Source organism: Salmo salar, unplaced genomic scaffold, assembly GCF_905237065.1.
Source record: "Salmo salar unplaced genomic scaffold, Ssal_v3.1, whole genome shotgun sequence".
NCBI lineage: Eukaryota > Metazoa > Chordata > Actinopteri > Salmoniformes > Salmonidae > Salmo > Salmo salar.
In genome coordinates, this window is record NW_025550945.1 from 83,819 (window position 1) to 102,412 (window position 18,594).

Here is an 18,594-nt window from a genome sequence, read left to right on the forward strand (position 1 = left end):
AATGGTACCAACACATCCTCCGAGAGCAACTTCTCCCAACCATCCAGGAACAGTTTGGTGATGAACAATGCCTTTTCCAACATGATGGAGCACCTTGCCATAAGGCAAAAGTGATAACTAAGTGGCTCGGGGAACAAAACATTGATATTCTGGGTCCATGGCCAGGAAACTCCCCAGATCTTAATCCCATTGAGAATTTGTGGTCAATCCTCAAGAGGCGGGTGGACAAACAAAAGCCCACAAATTCTGACAAACTCAAAGCATTGATTATGCAAGAATGGGCTGCCATCAGTCAGGATGTGGCCCAGAAGTTAATTGACAGCATGCCAGGGCGGATTGCAGAGGTCTTGAAAAAGAATGGTCAACACTGCAAATATTGACTCTTTGCATCAACTTCATGTAATTGTCAATAAAAGCCTTTGCCACTTATGAAATGCTTGTAATTATACTTCAGTATTCCATAGTAACATCTGACAAAAATATCTAAACACACTGAAGCAGCAAACTATGTGGAAATTAATATTTGTGTCATTCTCAAATCTTTTAGCCACGACTGTATACATAGCCCATCTGTAAATAGTCCATCCAATCTACCTACCTCGTCCCCATATTGTTTTTATTTACTTTGCTGCTCTTTTGCACACCAGTATCACTACTTACACATCATCATCTGCTCATCTATCTCTCCAGTGTTAATCTGATCAATTGTAATTACTTCGCTACTACGGCCTATTTATTGCCTTACCTTCTCACCTCATTTGCCCACACTGTATATAGACTTTCTTTTTTTTCTACTGTATTATTGACTGTATGTTTGTTTTCCTCCATGTGTAACTCTGTTTATTCCATGTGTAACTCTGTTTATTCCATGTGTAACTCTGTTTATTCCATGTGTAACTCTGTTTATTCCATGTGTAACTCTGTTTATTCCATGTGTAACTCTGTTTATTCCATGTGTAACTCTGTTTATTCCATGTGTAACTCTGTGTTGTTGTTTCTGTCGAACTGCTTTGCTTTATCTTGGCCAGGTCGCAGTTGTAAATGAGAACTTGTTCTCAACTGGCCTACCTGGTTAAATAAAGGTGGAATAAAACATTTCAAATTAAATAAAAATGTTTTACCCCACCTTACTGAATTATTGACCCCTGCCCTGACCCTGACCCTGACCATGACCCTGCCTGCTGTTCTGGTCCCTTACCCCACCTCAGTGGATCATTGACCTCTGCCTACCTTTGACCTGTCGTTTGCCTGCCCCCCCCCCTTGTTTTTGAAATAAACATTTTGTTTCTTCGACCCCCATCTGCATCTGGGTTATAGCTGTAACGTGATATTAATAACGTTTACATGTTGCTTTACTCATCGTGTATATACTGTAATCTACCGTATCGCAACGCCTACTCCGACGTCGCTCATCCTAATATATATATATATATATATACTAATATATATATATATACAACCTAATATTTATATATATATACTAATATATATATATATACAACCTAATATTTATATATATATACTAATATATATAATATACAACCTAATATATATATATATATACTAATATATATAATATACAACCTAATATTTATATATATATACTAATATATATATATATATATACAACCTAATATATATATATATATATACTAATATATATAATATACAACCTAATATTTATATATATATACTAATATATATATATATATACAACCTAATATATATATATATATATATATATATATATACTAATATATATATATACAACCTAATATTTATATATATATACTAATATATATATATATACAACCTAATATTTATATATATACTAATATATATATATACAACCTAATATATATATATATATATACTAATATATATATATACAACCTAATATTTATATATATACTAATATATATATATACAACCTAATATATATATATATATATATACTAATATATATATATACATCCTAATATTTATATGTTAATTCCATTATTTTACGTTTAGATTTGTGTTGTTTTATTGTTGTGAATTGTTAGATACTACTGCACTGTTGGAGCAAGGAACACCAAGCATTTCTCTTACACCCACAATAACATCTGATAAATATGTGATTGTGGCAACTAACATTTTATTTATTAGATCCAGAGCCTCTCAAGATACAGGAGGACAGCTTCTATAAACCATTTCAGACCCAGAGTCTCTGAAGATACAGGAGGACAGCTTCTATAAACCATTTCAGACCCAGAGTCTCTGAAGATACAGGAGGACAGCTTCTATAAACCATTTCAGACCCAGAGTCTCTGAAGATACAGGAGGACAGCTTCTATAAACCATTTCAGACCCAGAGTCTCTGAAGATACAGGAGGACAGCTTCTATAAACCATTTCAGACCCAGAGTCTCTGAAGATACAGGAGGACAGCTTCTATAAACCATTTCAGACCCAGAGTCTCTGTGTTGCTGAAGATACAGGAGGACAGCTTCTATAAACCATTTCAGACCCAGAGTCTCTGTCGCTGAGTTTGAGTCGTGGCTATGGGGGAGTAAAAGCGCATTTTACGCCGCCTGTTCTTCTAGAACCAATGGGGTTGTGATGAGAACCACAAATATTTTACTCTCTATCGACAACGAGCTGGTATCAAACCAGAGAGAGAGACTTTAAAATCTCAGTAATATCGATATTTCAATATACGAAGCGAATATAACGCTTATGGTTGCGAGAGACTATTCATTTTTAAAAGTAGCTCAATAATGAAACCAGAAAATTGAAATATTCATTTAAAACAAACCTGTGTCGATATAGACAGAGAGATGATTGATTCATGTGATTCATCTGATTAGATTTACCTTATCGATATGGAATTACAAGTTCCCTGAAGCATGTCCGTGATTGTCCGTGTAACGGGAGCACCAACAACCTTTTGCTCTGATGTCCAGCTTTTCTATCTCCTCTTTCTCTCGATCTTCTCCTTGTACTTCCTCTCCCCTTTATTTTAATTGTTTTTAATCTTCCAGATGAAGAATAAATCCAAAGAAACAGAAGAAGACAGAACGGAAGAGAAGTGGCACCGTCACCGGGTGAGGTAGTTCGTGGGCGCCGTGGTGTTGGAGAAAATAATATCCATCAACGGTCGGCGGAGAGAAGAAGAAATAAGAAAAAATCCCCCACGCGCGTCGGTTTCTGCTGGAGCTCCGTGATGTTCTGACAAGGCAAACTTCAGCTCCACCCGGGGAGGGGGGGGGGCTGACACGTGACGCCCCGGTAGGACGGACACACACAGTCCGCAGTAGCATCACCAGTAAGATAGTATGTAATACTGACGGTATTAATGTTGTTTTAGCTGTTAATACAGTACAGTACAGATTCATCTGTAGTAGGGCAGGCTGAAGGTTCATGGTCTATATTATAGGCTATTCCCTGTAGCTCAGTTGGTAGAGCATGGTGTTTGTAACGCCAGTGGTCGTGGGTTCGATTCCCACGGGGGTACAGGACATAAAATGTATGAAATGTATGTATTCACTACTGCTAAATGACTAAAATGTAGTACCTACGTTATTGTTTTCTCTCTATGCATCTTTCACTGTAACTTATTGGATATGACTTGAGTATAGAAACAGTGTGATGAAGCTGGCCGTAGCTTGTCACATTATAAGAAAGGTTTTAAAAAACAAAACATGACTAGGACAAAATGTATTTATTTTTAAATCGTGATTTCTTATTTTTTTTTAATTATGAATAAATACGTGTATATTAAAACATACAAATTCAAAATGGTTAAAACAAGGATAACAAACACACTGAACGGGTTGGGCTCTCCTACCTTTACCTGCCCCCCCACCAGAACCAGCAGACCCAAACACACTGAACGGGATGAGCTCTCCTACCTTTACCTGCCCCCCCCCACCAGAACCAGCAGACCCAAACACACTGAACGGGATGAGCTCTCCTACCTTTACCTGCCCCCCCAACCAGAACCAGCAGACCCAAACACACTGAACGGGTTGGGCTCTCCTACCTTTACCTGCCCCCCCACCAGAACCAGCAGACCCAAACACACTGAACGGGTTGAGCTCTCCTACCTTTACCTGCCCCCCGAACCAGCAGACCCCGACTCTCTCTCTCTGTGTGGCAGAAGGAACGGCCTCTCTCTCTCTCTCTCTCTCTCTCTCTCTCTCTCTCTCTCTCTCTCTCTCTCTCTCTCTCTCTCTCTCTCTCTCTCTCTCTCTCTCTCTCTCTCTCTCTCTCTCTCTCTCTCTCTCTCTCTCTCTCTCTCTCTCTCTCTCTCTCTCTCTCTCTCTCTCTCTCTCTCTCTCTCTCTCTCTCTCTCTCTCTCTCTCTCTCTCTCTCTCTCTCTCTCTCTCTCTCTCTCTCTCTCTCTCTCTCTCTCTCTCTCTCTCTCTCTCTCTCTCTCTCTCTCTCTCTCTCTCTCTCTCTCTCTCTCTTCTCTCTCTCTCTCTCTCTGTGTGTGTGTGTCAGAAGGAACGTCCCGACTCTCTCTCTCGGTCCGCGGCAGAAGGAACGGCCCCGATGACTCAAGGCGGCTTCCAAGGCCTGCGATCTGGAACTGGTTTGACAACGACACGGTCAGACAGACACTTGAGAAAACTGAGGTTAATTGAAACCGGGGGGGGGGGGAACACCGATAACAGTCTGTATTAAAAATCTAAATTTAGACTTTTTAAAATCAGAACACACACATTCGGTTTGGATCTCAGCGCTAAAACGGGAAACAAAATAAGACGTTATAAGGATGAATTGTATAACAGTTTCCTGTGTTTTTATACCCTATAATAATATTAAAGGAAAATGTCACCTAAAAAAACCTATATTTTATTCGTTTTTTTGGTTTCATTAGTCCAATTGTTGACATAGACCTAAAATGTCAACCTTGTCAGCAATCAAGTTTTCAAGACATGTAACTTTTAAAACACAGAAATCATCCGAGTACTGTATGGATATTATATGACAGGAAATGCAACATATGGAAATGATTTCTATATTTTGAAAGTTACCTACTGTATCTGTTTTTGGACTTAATTATATCTATATATTCAACCATTGATTCTAAATGAATGGGTATAAATATATATATATATATATATGGTTTAGTTAACAGAGAGACTAGCTGAGAATGGTTTAGTTAACAGTGTGAGACTGGCCTTGGTATGTGTGTGTGTGTGTGTGTGTGTGTGCGTGTGTGTGCGTGTGTGTGTGTGTGTGTGTCCTTTCTCAGCTGTGAGCATCAGACAGCAGACTGCTGACAAAACAAACACACCCCTCCTCCTCTCTCAAAACACCACCTGTCTCTCTCTCTCTCTCTCTCTCTCTCTCTCTCCCTCCCATCCTCCACCTGTCTCTCTCTCTCTCTCTCTCCCTCCCATCCTCCACCTGTCTCTCTCTCTCTCTCTCTCTCTCTGTCTCTCTCTCTCTCTCTCTCTCTGTCTCTCTCTCTCTCTCCCTCGCATCCTCCACCTGTCTCTCTCTCTTGCACTCGTTGTCCCTCCTCCTTCTGTCTTTCTCTCTCTCTCTCTATCTGGCCCTTTGACTCTCTTTCTCTCTCTCTCTCTCTTTTACACCCCCATCCCTCCATCCCTCCATCCTCCACCTGTCTCATCTGCTCCTTTCCCTGGTCTGGAATGTGGAAACCCAAGCCCTCTGCCCCCCCCAAAATGTCTCCCTGATGACCCTCCGCATAGCTCCTGATGGCTCCTGGTTGGCTCCAGAATGGCTCCTCCGAGGCCCCAGCATGGCAGAGCTCCTGTACTGTGTTGGAGTCCTGCCTAAGTAACAGATGGTATCTTTGCTCTCTCCTGTGTTGTGTTGTTAATAAAGAGGTCACATTTGATCGCTACTTTATTTTGTTTTGATCAAATAAATAAAAAGATACAACGTTAAGATGTGCTGGCCTCGATGCACTTGATGACTGTAGCATGCTAGCTAGCTGCTGATAACAAACAACTCTGTATTAGCATGGAGCTAATACGACCATTACATTTAGAGCATGCTAGCTAGCTGCAGATAACAAACAACTCTGTATTAGCATGGAGCTAATAGCTAATACGACCATTACATTTAGAGCATGCTAGCTAGCTGCAGATAACAACAACTCTGTATTAGCAGAGAGCATGCTAGCTAGCTGCAGATAACAAACAACTCTGTATTAGCATGGAACTAATACGACCATTACATTTAGAGCATGCTAGCTAGCTGCAGATAACAAACAACTCTGTATTAGCATGGAGCTAATAGCTAATACGACCGTTACATTTAGAGCATGCTAGCTAGCTGCAGATAACAAACAACTCTGTATTAGCATGGAGCTAATACGACCATTACATTTAGAGCATGCTAGCTAGCTGCAGAGAACAACAACTCTGTATTAGCAGAGAGCATGCTAGCTAGCTGCAGATAACAAACAACTCTGTATTAGCATGGAGCTAATACGACCGTTACATTTAGAGCATGGTAGCTAGCTGCAGAGAACAACACCTCTATATTAGAGCATGCTAGCTAGCTGTAGAGAACAACAACTCTGTATTAGCATGGAGCTAATACGACCGTTACATTTAGAGCATGCTAGCTAGCTGTAGAGAACAACACCTCTGTATTAGCATGGAGCTAATACGACCATTACATTTAGAGCATGCTTGCTAGCTGTAGAGAACAACAACGCTGTATTAGCATGGAGCTAATACGACCGTTACATTTAGAGCATGCTAGCTAGCTGCAGAGAACAACAACTCTGTATTAGCATGGAGCTAATACGACCATTACATTTAGAGCATGCTTGCTAGCTGCAGATAACAAACAACTCTGTATTAGCAGAGAGCATGCTAGCTAGCTGCAGATAACAAACAACTCTGTATTAGCATGGAGCTAATAGCTAATACGACCGTTACATTTAGAGCATGCTAGCTAGCTGTAGATAACAAACAACTCTGTATTAGCATGGAGCTAATAGCTAATACGACCGTTACATTTAGAGCATGCTAGCTAGCTGTAGAGAACAACAACTCTGTATTAGCATGGAGCTAATAGCTAATACAACCATTACATTTAGAGCATGCTAGCTAGCTGTAGAGAACAACAACTCTATATTAGAGCATGCTAGCTAGCTGCAGATAACAAACAACTCTGTATTAGCATGGAGCTAATACGACCATTACATTTAGAGCATGCTAGCTAGCTGTAGAGAACAACACCTCTGTATTAGCATGGAGCTAATAGCTAATACAACGGTTACATTTAGAGCATGCTAGCTAGCTCGTTCATACAACTACCATTTGCATATCAAATATCAGATCGTGAAGAATTGATGTTCTCCAATCTCTCCCCTATCTGCAAGCGTAGCCAATGACATTACACCGTATTGACCAATTAGAATACATAAATATTAAGTACACATTTGTGAAGTTTCAAGTGGAAACATAGCTAACCCTGTTACACCTAATGCCCTACAGCCCTACAGCCCTGCTTCCTACAGCCCTACAGCCCTACTGCCCTACTGCCTACAGCCCTGCTGCCCTACTGCCTACAGCCCTACAGCCCTGCTTCCTACAGCCCTACTGCCTACAGCCCTACTGCCTACAGCCCTGCTTCCTACAGCCCTACTGCCTACAGCCTACAGCACTACAGCCCTACTGCCTACAGCCCTACAGCCTACAGCCCTACAGCCCTGCTTCCTACAGCCCTACTGCCTACAGCCTACAGCCCTACTGCCTACAGCCCTACTGCCTACAGCCCTGCTTCCTACAGCCCTACTGCCTACAGCCTACAGCTCTACAGCCCTACTGCCTACAGCCCTACAGCCCTACTGCCTACAGCCCTACAGCCCTGCTTCCTACAGCCCTACTGCCTACAGCCCTACAGCCCTGCTTCCTACAGCCCTACTGCCTACACCCCTACATCCCTGCTTCCTACAGCCCTACTGCCTACAGCCCTACATCCCTACTGCCCTGCTTCCTACAGCCATACTGCCTACAGCCCTACAGCCCTGCTTCCTACAGCCCTACTGCCTACAGCCCTACAGCCCTACACTTCTCTGTTGATAGCTGTGCGCTACTGGCTTAGGGGCTGGACCTCTCCTCTCCTCTCCTCTCCTCTCCTCTCCTCTCCTCTCCTCTCCTCTCCTCTCCTCTCCTCTCCTCTCCTCTCCTCTCCTCTCCTCTCCTCTCCTCTCCTTGCCTGGGAGGAGGGAGTCTTGGTGTAAGAGGTTTCCCTTGTCTGTCTGTCTGTCTGTCTGTCTGTCTGTCTGTCTGTCTGTCTGTCTGTCTGTCTGTCTGTCTGTCTGTCTGTCTGTCTGTCTGTCTGTCTGTCTGTCTGTCTGTCTGTCTCATACAAAAGGCAGTGAAATATACATCCATCAGATATATTATTGAAAGATATGAGAGAGAGAGAGAGAGAGAGAGAGAGAGAGAGAGAAGGGGAGAGAAAGGGTAGAGAGAGGGGTGAGAGAGAGAAAATGTGAGAGAAGGGGTAGAGAGAGAGAGAGGGGGGGCAGAGGGAGAAGGGTAGCGAGAGAGAGAGAGAGACAGAGAGTGGGTGGGTGGAAGCCGGTTTCATCTCTCTCTGCACGCTCAAATAATAATGTGAATGATGATATCTTAAGAAAAATGAAGAGAGAAGAAATGAGAGGAGGGTGATACAGAAATGAGAGGAGGGGAGGGTGATACAGAAATGAGAGGAGAGGAGGGTGATACAGAAATGAGAGGAGAGGAGGGTGATACAGAAATGAGAGGAGGGGAGGGTGATACAGAAATGAGAGGAGAGGAGGGTGATACAGAAATGAGAGGAGAGGAGGGTGATACAGAAATGAGAGGAGAGGAGGGTGATACAGAAATGAGAGGAGGGTGATACAGAAATGAGAGGAGGGGAGGGTGATACAGAAATGAGAGGAGGGTGATACAGAAATGAGAGGAGGGGAGGGTGATACAGAAATGAGAGGAGGGTGATACAGAAATGAGAGGAGGGGTGATACAGAAATGAGAGGAGGGGGTGATACAGAAATGAGAGGAGGGGAGGGGAGGGCGATCCAGAAATGAGAGGAGGGGAGGGCGATACAGAAATGAGAGGAGGGGAGGGGAGGGTGATACAGAAATGAGAGGAGGGGAGGGGAGGGTGATACAGAAATGAGAGGAGGGGAGGGGAGGGTGATACAGAAATGAGAGGAGGGGAGGGCGATACACAGGAAGTTACTCACAACCTCTGCTAAACAGGACAGAGATATACAGAACAGAGATATACAGAACATAGAATTACAGAACAGAGATATACAGAACAGAGATATACAGAACATAGATTTACAGTACAGAGATATACAGAACCGAGATTTACAGTACAGAGATATACAGAACAGAGATATACAGAACAGAGATTTACAGTAAAGAGATATACAGAACAGAGATATACAGAACAGAGATATACAGAACAGAGATTTACAGGAAGTTACTCACAATCCCTGTTATACAGGACAGAGATATACAGGAAGTTACTCACAATCCCTGTTATACAGGACAGAGATATACAGGAAGTTATTCATAGTCCCGTGTAAAGGGGGTCTGGGTGCTGTTAGAGGTGGTGACTAGAGGGGGTCTGGGTGCTGATAGAGGTGTAGAGGGGGTCTGGGTGCTGATAGAGGTGTAGAGGGGGTCTGGGTGCTGATAGAGGTGTAGAGGGGGTCTGGGTGCTGATAGAGGTTTAGAGAGGGGTCTGGGTGCTGATAGAGGTGGTGACTAGAGGGGGTCTGGGTGCTGATAGAGGTGTAGAGGGGGTCTGGGTGTTGATAGAGGTGGTGACTAGAGGGGGTCTGGGTGCTGATAGAGGTGTAGAGGGGGTCTGGGAGATGATAGAGGTGGTGACTAGAGGGGGTCTGGGTGCTGATAGAGGTGTAGAGGGGGTCTGGGTGCTGATAGAGGTGTAGAGGGGGGTCTGGGTGTTGATAGAGGTGTAGAGGGGGTCTGGGTGCTGATAGAGGTGTAGAGGGGGTGCATTGGTGTTGATAGAGGTGTAGCGGGGGTCTGGGTGCTGATAGAGGTGTTGACTAGAGGGGGCCTGGATGCTGATAGAGGTGTAGAGGGGGTCTGGGAGCTGATAGAGGTGTAGAGGGGGTCTGGGTGTTGATAGAGGTGGTGACTAGAGGGGGTCTGGGTGCTGATAGAGGTGTAGAGGGGGTCTGGGTGCTAATAGAGGTGTAGAGGGGGTCTGGGTGTTGATAGAGGTGTAGAGGGGGTCTGGGTGCTGATAGAGGTGTAGAGGGGGTCTGGGTGTTGATCGAGGTGTAGAGGGGGTCTGGGAGATGATAGAGGTGGTGACTAGAGGGGTCTGGGTGCTGATAGAGGTGTAGAGGGGGTCTGGGTGCTGATAGAGGTGTAGAGGGGGTCTGGGAGATGATAGAGGTGTAGAGGGGGTCTGGGTGCTGATAGAGGTGTAGAGGGGGTCTGGGTGCTGATAGAGGTGTAGAGGGGGTCTGGGTGCTGATAGAGGTGTAGAGGGGGTCTGGGTGCTGATAGAGGTGTAGAGGGGGTCTGGGTGTTGATAGAGGTGGTGACTAGAGGGGGTCTGGGTGCTGATAGAGGTGTAGAGGGGGTCTGGGTGCTGATAGAGGTGTAGAGGGGGTCTGGGTGCTAATAGAGGTGTAGAGGGGGTCTGGGTGTTGATAGAGGTGTAGAGGGGGTCTGGGAGATGATAGAGGTGGTGACTAGAGGGGGTCTGGGTGCTGATAGAGGTGGTGACTAGAGGGGTCTGGGTGCTGATAGTGGTGTAGAGGGGGTTTGGGTGTTGATCGAGGTGTAGAGGGGTCTGGGAGATGATAGAGGTGGTGACTAGAGGGGGTCTGGGTGCTGATAGAGGTGTAGAGGGGGGTCTGGGTGCTGATAGAGGTGTAGAGGGGGTCTGGGAGATGATAGAGGTGTAGAGGGGGTCTGGGTGCTGATAGAGGTGTAGAGGGGGTCTGGGTGCTGATAGAGGTGTAGAGGGGGTCTGGGTGCTGATAGAGGTGTAGAGGGGGTCTGGGTGTTGATAGAGGTGGTGACTAGAGGGGGTCTGGGTGCTGATAGAGGTGTAGAGGGGGTCTGGGTGCTGATAGAGGTGTAGAGCAGACGCTCTAGCAGACGCTCTTATCCAGAGCGACTTACAAATTGGTGGATCCACCTTATGATATCCAGTGGAACAACCACTTTACAATAGTACATCTATATCTTTTAAGGGGGGGTTAGAAGGATTACTATATCCTATCCCAGGATAAAGTAGAGGTCATGTGTGTCAGTCAGCTGTTCATTCCAATCAGCATGGTGTTTTAACCCTCTCACCCCTATGGCCTCTTCCTCCTCCTCCCCCTCTTCCTCCTCCTCTTCCTCCTCCTCCTCCTCCTCCTCTTCCTCTTCCTCTTCCTCCTCCTCCTCCTCCTTCCTCCTCTTCCTCCTCCCCCTCCTCCTCCTCCCTCCCTACTCCTCCCCCTCCTCCTCCTCCTCCTCTTCCTCTTCCTCCTCCTCCTCCTTCCTCCTCTTCCTCCTCCTCCTTCCCCCTCCTCCTCCTCCCTCCCTCCTCCTCCCCCCTCCTCCTCCTCCTCTCTCCTTGTCATTATCTAGTAATGCTCTGGGACCATCTGCTCTCTACCAGTTACCTCTCCCACCCTGTGTGTGTGTGTGTGTGTGTGTGTGTGTGTGTGTGTGTGTGTGTGTGTGTGTGTGTGTGTGTGTGTGTGTCCACTCCAAGTGCAGAGAGACTCATACCGTATGGTTAACTGGAAGAAGGCATATTGCCATATTACACCTCTGTGGAGGCCTGAATGATTGTAGGCCTTAATCTGAATGCTTTACTGATGGAGCCAATGCTTTACCGATGGAGTCAATGCTTTACTGATGGAGTCAATGCTTTACCGATGGAGTCAATGCTTTACTGATGGAGTCAATGCTTTACTGATGGAGTCAATGCTTTACTGATGGAGTCAATGCTTTACTGATGGGAGTCAATGCTTTACTGATGGAGTCAATGCTTTACTGATGGAGTCAATGCTTTACTGATGGAGTCAATGCTTTACTGATGGAGACAATGCTTTACTGATGGGAGTCAATGCTTTACTGATGGAGTCAATGCTTTACTGATGGAGTCAATGCTTTACTGATGGAGTCAATGATTTACTGATGGAGCCAATGCTTTACTGATGGAGTCAATGCTTTACCGATGGAGTCAATGCTTTACTGATGGAGTCAATGCTTTACTGATGGAGTCAATGCTTTACTGATGGAGACAATGCTTTACTGATGGAGTCAATTCTTTTCTGATGGAGTCAATGCTTTACTGATGGGAGTCAATGCTTTACTGATGGTGCCAATGCTTTACTGATGGAGATAATGCTTTACTGATGGAGTCAATGCTTTACTGATGGAGCCAATGCTTTACTGATGGAGTCAATGCTTTACTGATGGAGTCAATGCTTTACTGATGGTGCCAATGCTTTACTGATGGGAGTCAATGCTTTACTGATGGAGCCAATGCTTTACTGATGGAGTCAATGCTTTACTGATGGAGTCAATGCTTTACTGATGGAGTCAATGCTTTAATTATGGAGTCAATGCTTTACTGATGGAGTCAATGCTTTACTGATGGAGTCAATGCTTTACTGATGGAGCCAATGCTTTACTGATGGGAGTCAATGCTTTACTGATGGGAGTCAATGCTTTACTGATGGAGTCAATGCTTTACTGATGGTGCCAATGCTTTACTGATGGAGTCAATGCTTTACTGATGGAGTCAATGCTTTACTGATGGAGCCAATGCTTTACTGATGGAGTCAATGCTTTACTGATGGAGTCAATGCTTTACTGATGGAGTCCATTCTTTACTGATGGAGCCAATGCTCCATTTCCTTGCACGTGAGAGAATGCTACATTCATTGGCTGATGCAGAACTTGTGCCGGGATATATAAATCAGTGCCACCTATTGAAGTTAGCATGGTGCTAACGTGTGCCATGTTATCTGATGGGAACAGCTAAAATTTAGCGTTCTGTCACATGCAAGTAAATCGACCACTTTCTTTTTTTTTTGAGCTGGAAAAACACATTTAACTTTAACTGGTTGCTTATGTCGCTTGTATGGACCCACCATCTTTTGACCGATGCATCTCGTACGAAAATAGTTGACTCGAGTTGGACTTTTGAGGGACAAAAAGGGGACAGCTGGAGGACAAGAGAGATGGTTTATCATGGAGTCCCCTGACTAACAGACAGGTTAATACAGATGGTTTATCGTGGAGTCCCCTGACTAACAGACAGGTTAATACAGATGGTTTATCATGGAGTCCCCTGACTAACAGACAGGTTGATACAGATGGTTTATCATGGAGTCCCCTGACTAACAGACAGGTTAATACAGATGGTTTATCATGTAGTCCCCTGACTAACAGACAGGTTAATACAGATGGTTTATCGTGGAGTCCCCTGACTAACAGACAGGTTAATACAGATGGTTTATCATGGAGTCCCCTGACTAACAGACAGGTTAATACAGATGGTTTATCGTGGAGTCCCCTGACTAACAGACAGGTTAATACAGATGGTTTATCGTGGAGTCCCCTGACTAACAGACAGGTTAATACAGATGGTTTATCGTGGAGTCCCCTGACTAACAGACAGGTTAATACAGATGGTTTATCGTGGAGTCCCCTGACTAACAGACAGGTTAATACAGATGGTTTATCATGGAGTCCCCTGACTAACAGACAGGTTAATACAGATGGTTTATCATGGAGTCCCCTGACTAACAGACAGGTTAATACAGATGGTTTATCATGGAGTCCCCTGACTAACAGACAGGTTAATACAGATGGTTTATCATGGAGTTCCCTGACTAACAGACAGGTTAATACAGATGGTTTATCATGGAGTCCCCTGACTAACAGACAGGTTAATACAGATGGTTTATCGTGGAGTCCCCTGACTAACAGACAGGTTAATACAGATGGTTTATCGTGGAGTCCCCTGACTAACAGACAGGTTAATACAGATGGTTTATCGTGTAGTCCCCTGACTAACAGACAGGTTAATACAGATGGTTTATCGTGGAGTCCCCTGACTAACAGACAGGTTAATACAGATGGTTTATCGTGGAGTCCCCTGACTAACAGACAGGTTAATACAGATGGTTTATCGTGGAGTCCCCTGACTAACAGACAGGTTAATAAAGATGGTTTATCGTGGAGTCCCCTGACTAACAGACAGGTTAATACAGATGGTTTATCGTGGAGTCCCCTGACTAACAGACAGGTTAATACAGATGGTTTATCATGGAGTCCCCTGACTAACAGACAGGTTAATACAGCTGTCTGAACTGGGAGAAACCATTCACTCAGTATTACAATTATACAAGACACATCTAAACTCAGCAACAAAAAAGAAACGTCCCTTTTTCAGGACCCTGTCTTTCAAGGATAATTCGTAAAAATCGAAATAACTTCACAGATCTTCATTGTAAAAGGTTTAAACACTGTTTCCCATGCTTGTTCAATGAACCATAAACAATTAATGAACATGCACCTGTGGAACGGTCGTTAAGACACTAACAGCTTACAGACGGTAGGCAATTAAGGTCACAGTTATGAAAACTTAGGACACTAAAGAGGCCGTTCTACTGACTCTGAAAAACACCAAAAGAAAGATGCCCAGGGTCCCTGCTCATCTGCGTGAATGTGCCTTAGGCATGCTGCAAGGAGGCATGAGGACTGCAGATGTGGCCTGGGCAATAAATTGCAATGTCTGTACTGTGAGATGCCTAAGACAGCGCTACAGGGAGACAGGATGACAGCTTATCATCCTCGCAGTGGCAGACCACGTGTAACAACACCTGCACAGGATCGGTACATCCGAACATCACACCTGCGGGACAGGTACAGGATGGCAACAACAACTGCCCGAGTTACACCAGGAATGCACAATCCCCCCATCAGTGCTCAGACTGTCCTCAATAGGCTGAGAGAGGCTGGCCTGAGGGCTTGTAGGCCTGTTGTAAGGCAGGTCCTCACCAGACATCACCGGCAACAACGTCGCCTATGGGCCCAAACCCACCGTCGCTGGACCAGACAGGACTGGCAAAAAGTGCTCTTCACTGACGAGTCGCGGTTTTGTCTCACCAGGGGTGATGGTCGGATTCGCGTTTATCGTCGAAGGAATGAGCGTTACACCGAGGCCTGTACTCTGGAGCGGGATCGATTTGGAGGTGGAGGGTCCATCATGGTCTTGGGCGGTGTGTCACAGCATCATCGGACTGAGCTTGTTATCATTGCAGGCAATCTCAACGCTGTGCGTTACAGGGAAGACATCCTCCTCCCTCATGTGGTACCCTTCCTGCAGGCTCATCCTGACAGGACCCTCCAGCATGACAATGCCACGAGCTATACTGCTCGTTCTGTGCGTTATTTCCTGCAAGACAGGAATGTCGGTGTTCTGCCATGGCCAGCGAAGAGCCCGGATCTCAATCCCATTGAGCACGTCTGAGACCTGTTGGATCGGAGGGCTAGGGCCATTCCCCCCAGAAATGTCCAGGAACTTGCAGGTGCCTTGATGGAAGAGTGGGGTAACATCTCACAGCAAGAACTGGCAAATCTGGTGCAGTCGATGAGGAGGAGATGCACTGCAGTACTTAATGCAGCTGGTGGCCACACCAGATACTGACTGTTACTTTTGATTTTGACCCCCCCTCTTTGTTCAGGGACACATTATTCCATTTCTGTTAGTCACATGTCTGTGGAACTTGTTCAGTTTATGTCTCAGTTGTTGAATCTTTGTTATGTTCATACAAATATTTACACGTGTTAAGTTTTCTGAAAATAAACGCAGTGAGAGGACATTTCTTTTCTTTTAATTTTGTTGTTGCTTGAGTTTAGTACTTTTCATCGTCTTTTGTTATTATTGAATTAAAAACGTTACACATGAAACGTTGTTTAGAAGGTCTACAGGACATTAGTTCAGCCAATCACATCTCACATTACTCTGTAGGCTACTGACCAATTGAAAGATTCCTTCCTAGAGGAAGCTTGGTCAGTAGCTCCAACCCCCCCCTTCCCCCGCCCTTTTTTTCCTGTCACCTGACTGCACCTGTCCACAAGCTGTTATAAACACATGACATAAGAGACGGAAGGGACTTCCTCACCAACTGGAGACTTGGAGACAGAGTCTCACCCAGAGAGCCTGTACAGGTCAGCGTGGGTTAAAAACAGCCACGTCCTTAGAATAGAATCGTAGTTCTAGAACAGAACAGCATACGAGTTGTGGGGACAGCTGCAGTTGGTACCGACGATTGTTCTGGTCCTTGTTCTATCAGTGGCTGTTCTCTGCACACAAACTTCATTTCATTTTCTAGGTAGTGTAGGCATCTTGTCTTTATAAGCATATCAATATGACAGCCTATTTACAGCAACAACAAAAAATGTTAGGTTTTTTTTGTGTCTTTTACTGCTTTCACTTACTGTAGGATTTTTCGTATTTTGCCTGTAAATAAAAATTTGCAATTTTTTTCCTAAGCCCCCCCCGTCACCCCCTTTTTACAAACAGGCCAGTTTGGACCACATTCTTCCTGACTACATTTTAAAATGTGTTGATCTAGTTTCGTTGGTGGAGTTTTAAAACACTTCATCGATGTATTTAAATCCTAGAAGAGTGTAATTGTTTTTTTAGGACAGCTGTTTGTTTTTTTTTGTCGAGACTTTCGTGTTTTTTAACGTGAAATGTATTTTTGGTGTATTAGTGTAATGCTGTGTTAAGTATTGTCACGTCCTGACCAGTATAAGGGGCTGTTTGTTATTGTAGTTTGGTCAGGGCGTGGCAGGGGGGTGTTTGGTATTGTAGTTTGGTCAGGGCGTGGCAGGGGGTGTTTGGTATTGTAGTTTGGTCAGGGCGTGGCAGGGGGTGTTTGGTATTGTAGTTTGGTCAGGGCGTGGCAGGGGGCTGTTTGTTATTGTAGTTTGGTCAGGGCGTGGCAGGGGGGTGTTTGGTATTGTAGTTTGGTCAGGGCGTGGCAGGGGGGTGTTTGGTATTGTAGTTTGGTCAGGGCGTGGCAGGGGGGTGTTTGGTATTGTAGTTTGGTCAGGGCGTGGCAGGGGGCTGTTTGTTATTGTAGTTTGGTCAGGGCGTGGCAGGGGGTGTTTGTTATTGTAGTTTGGTCAGGGCGTGGCAGGGGGGGTGTTTGTTATTGTAGTTTGGTCAGGGCGTGGCAAGGGGCTGTTTGTTATTGTAGTTTGGTCAGGGGCGTGGCAGGGGGTGTTTGTTATTGTAGTTTGGTCAGGGCGTGGCAGGGGGTGTTTGTTATTGTAGTTTGGTCAGGGCGTGGCAGGGGGTGTTTGTTATTGTAGTTTGGTCAGGGCGTGGCAGGGGGTGTTTGTTATTGTAGTTTGGTCAGGGCGTGGCAGGGGGTGTTTGTTATTGTAGTTTGGTCAGGACGTGGCAGGGGGCTGTTTGTTATTGTAGTTTGGTCAGGGCGTGGCAGGGGGTGTTTGGTATTGTAGTTTGGTCAGGGCGTGGCAGGGGGGTGTTTGTTATTGTAGTTTGGTCAGGGGCGTGGCAGGGGGCTGTTTGTTATTGTAGTTTGGTCAGGGCGTGGCAGGGGGCTGTTTGTTGTGCTGTATTAGTGTAATGCTGTATTAGTGTAATGCAAGTTGTTTTGTCTGAAACGTTGTTCCCTCTGCTGCTATTGGACCAGGTCTATAGATGTTATCTCAATGAGGAAAAACCTGTATAAATAAAAGGTCAAATAAATACATTTTTAAATATATATATATATTTAAATTCCTCCCGTGGCATGCTGGTAGACGGAGTGGTCGTAGTGGTGTGAGGATGTCGATGGACGTCTATTTAAATCAAATCAAATTTATTTATATAGCCCTTCTTACATCAGCTGATATCTCAAAGTGCTGTACAGAAACCCAGCCTAAAACCCCAAACAGCAAGCAATGCAGGTGTAGAAGCACGGTGGCTAGGAAAACTCCCCTAGAAAGGCCAGAACCTAGGAAGAAACCTAGAGAGGAACCAGGCTATGAGGGGTGGCTAGTCCTCTTCTGGCTGTACTGGGTAGAGAGGAACCAGGCTATGAGGGGTGGCCAGTCCTCTTCTGGCTGTACTGGGTAGAGAGGAACCAGGCTATGAGGGGTGGCCAGTCCTCTTCTGGCTGTACTGGGTAGAGAGGAACCAGGCTATGAGGGGTGGCCAGTCCTCTTCTGGCTGTACTGGGTAGAGAGGAACCAGGCTATGAGGGGTGGCCAGTCCTCTTCTGGCTGTACTGGGTAGAGAGGAACCAGGCTATGAGGGGTGGCCAGTCCTCTTCTGGCTGTGCCGGGTGGAGAGGAACCAGGCTATGAGGGGTGGCCAGTCCTCTTCTGGCTGTGCCGGGTGGAGAGGAACCAGGCTATGAGGTGTGGCCAGTCCTCTTCTGGCTGTGCCGGGTGGAGATTATAACAGAACATGGCCAAGATGTTCAAATGTTCATAGATGACCAGCAGGGCCAAATAATTATAATCGCAGTGGTTGTCGAGTGTTCAACAAGTCAGCACCTCAATAAATCCATGAAGAATGAATTTAGTCCTAAGAAACATTATACGAC

The 18,594-nt window shown here is 45.1% G+C and overlaps 1 non-coding gene across 1 annotated transcript; it reads left to right on the forward strand.

Moving 5' to 3' along the window:
- Nucleotides 1–3,421: 3,421 nt before the first annotated feature.
- trnat-ugu (transfer RNA threonine (anticodon UGU)) lies at nt 3,422–3,495 on the forward strand. Its single transcript has one exon. It is a non-coding gene; the product is annotated as a tRNA-Thr (tRNA).
- Nucleotides 3,496–18,594: the final 15,099 nt, after the last annotated feature.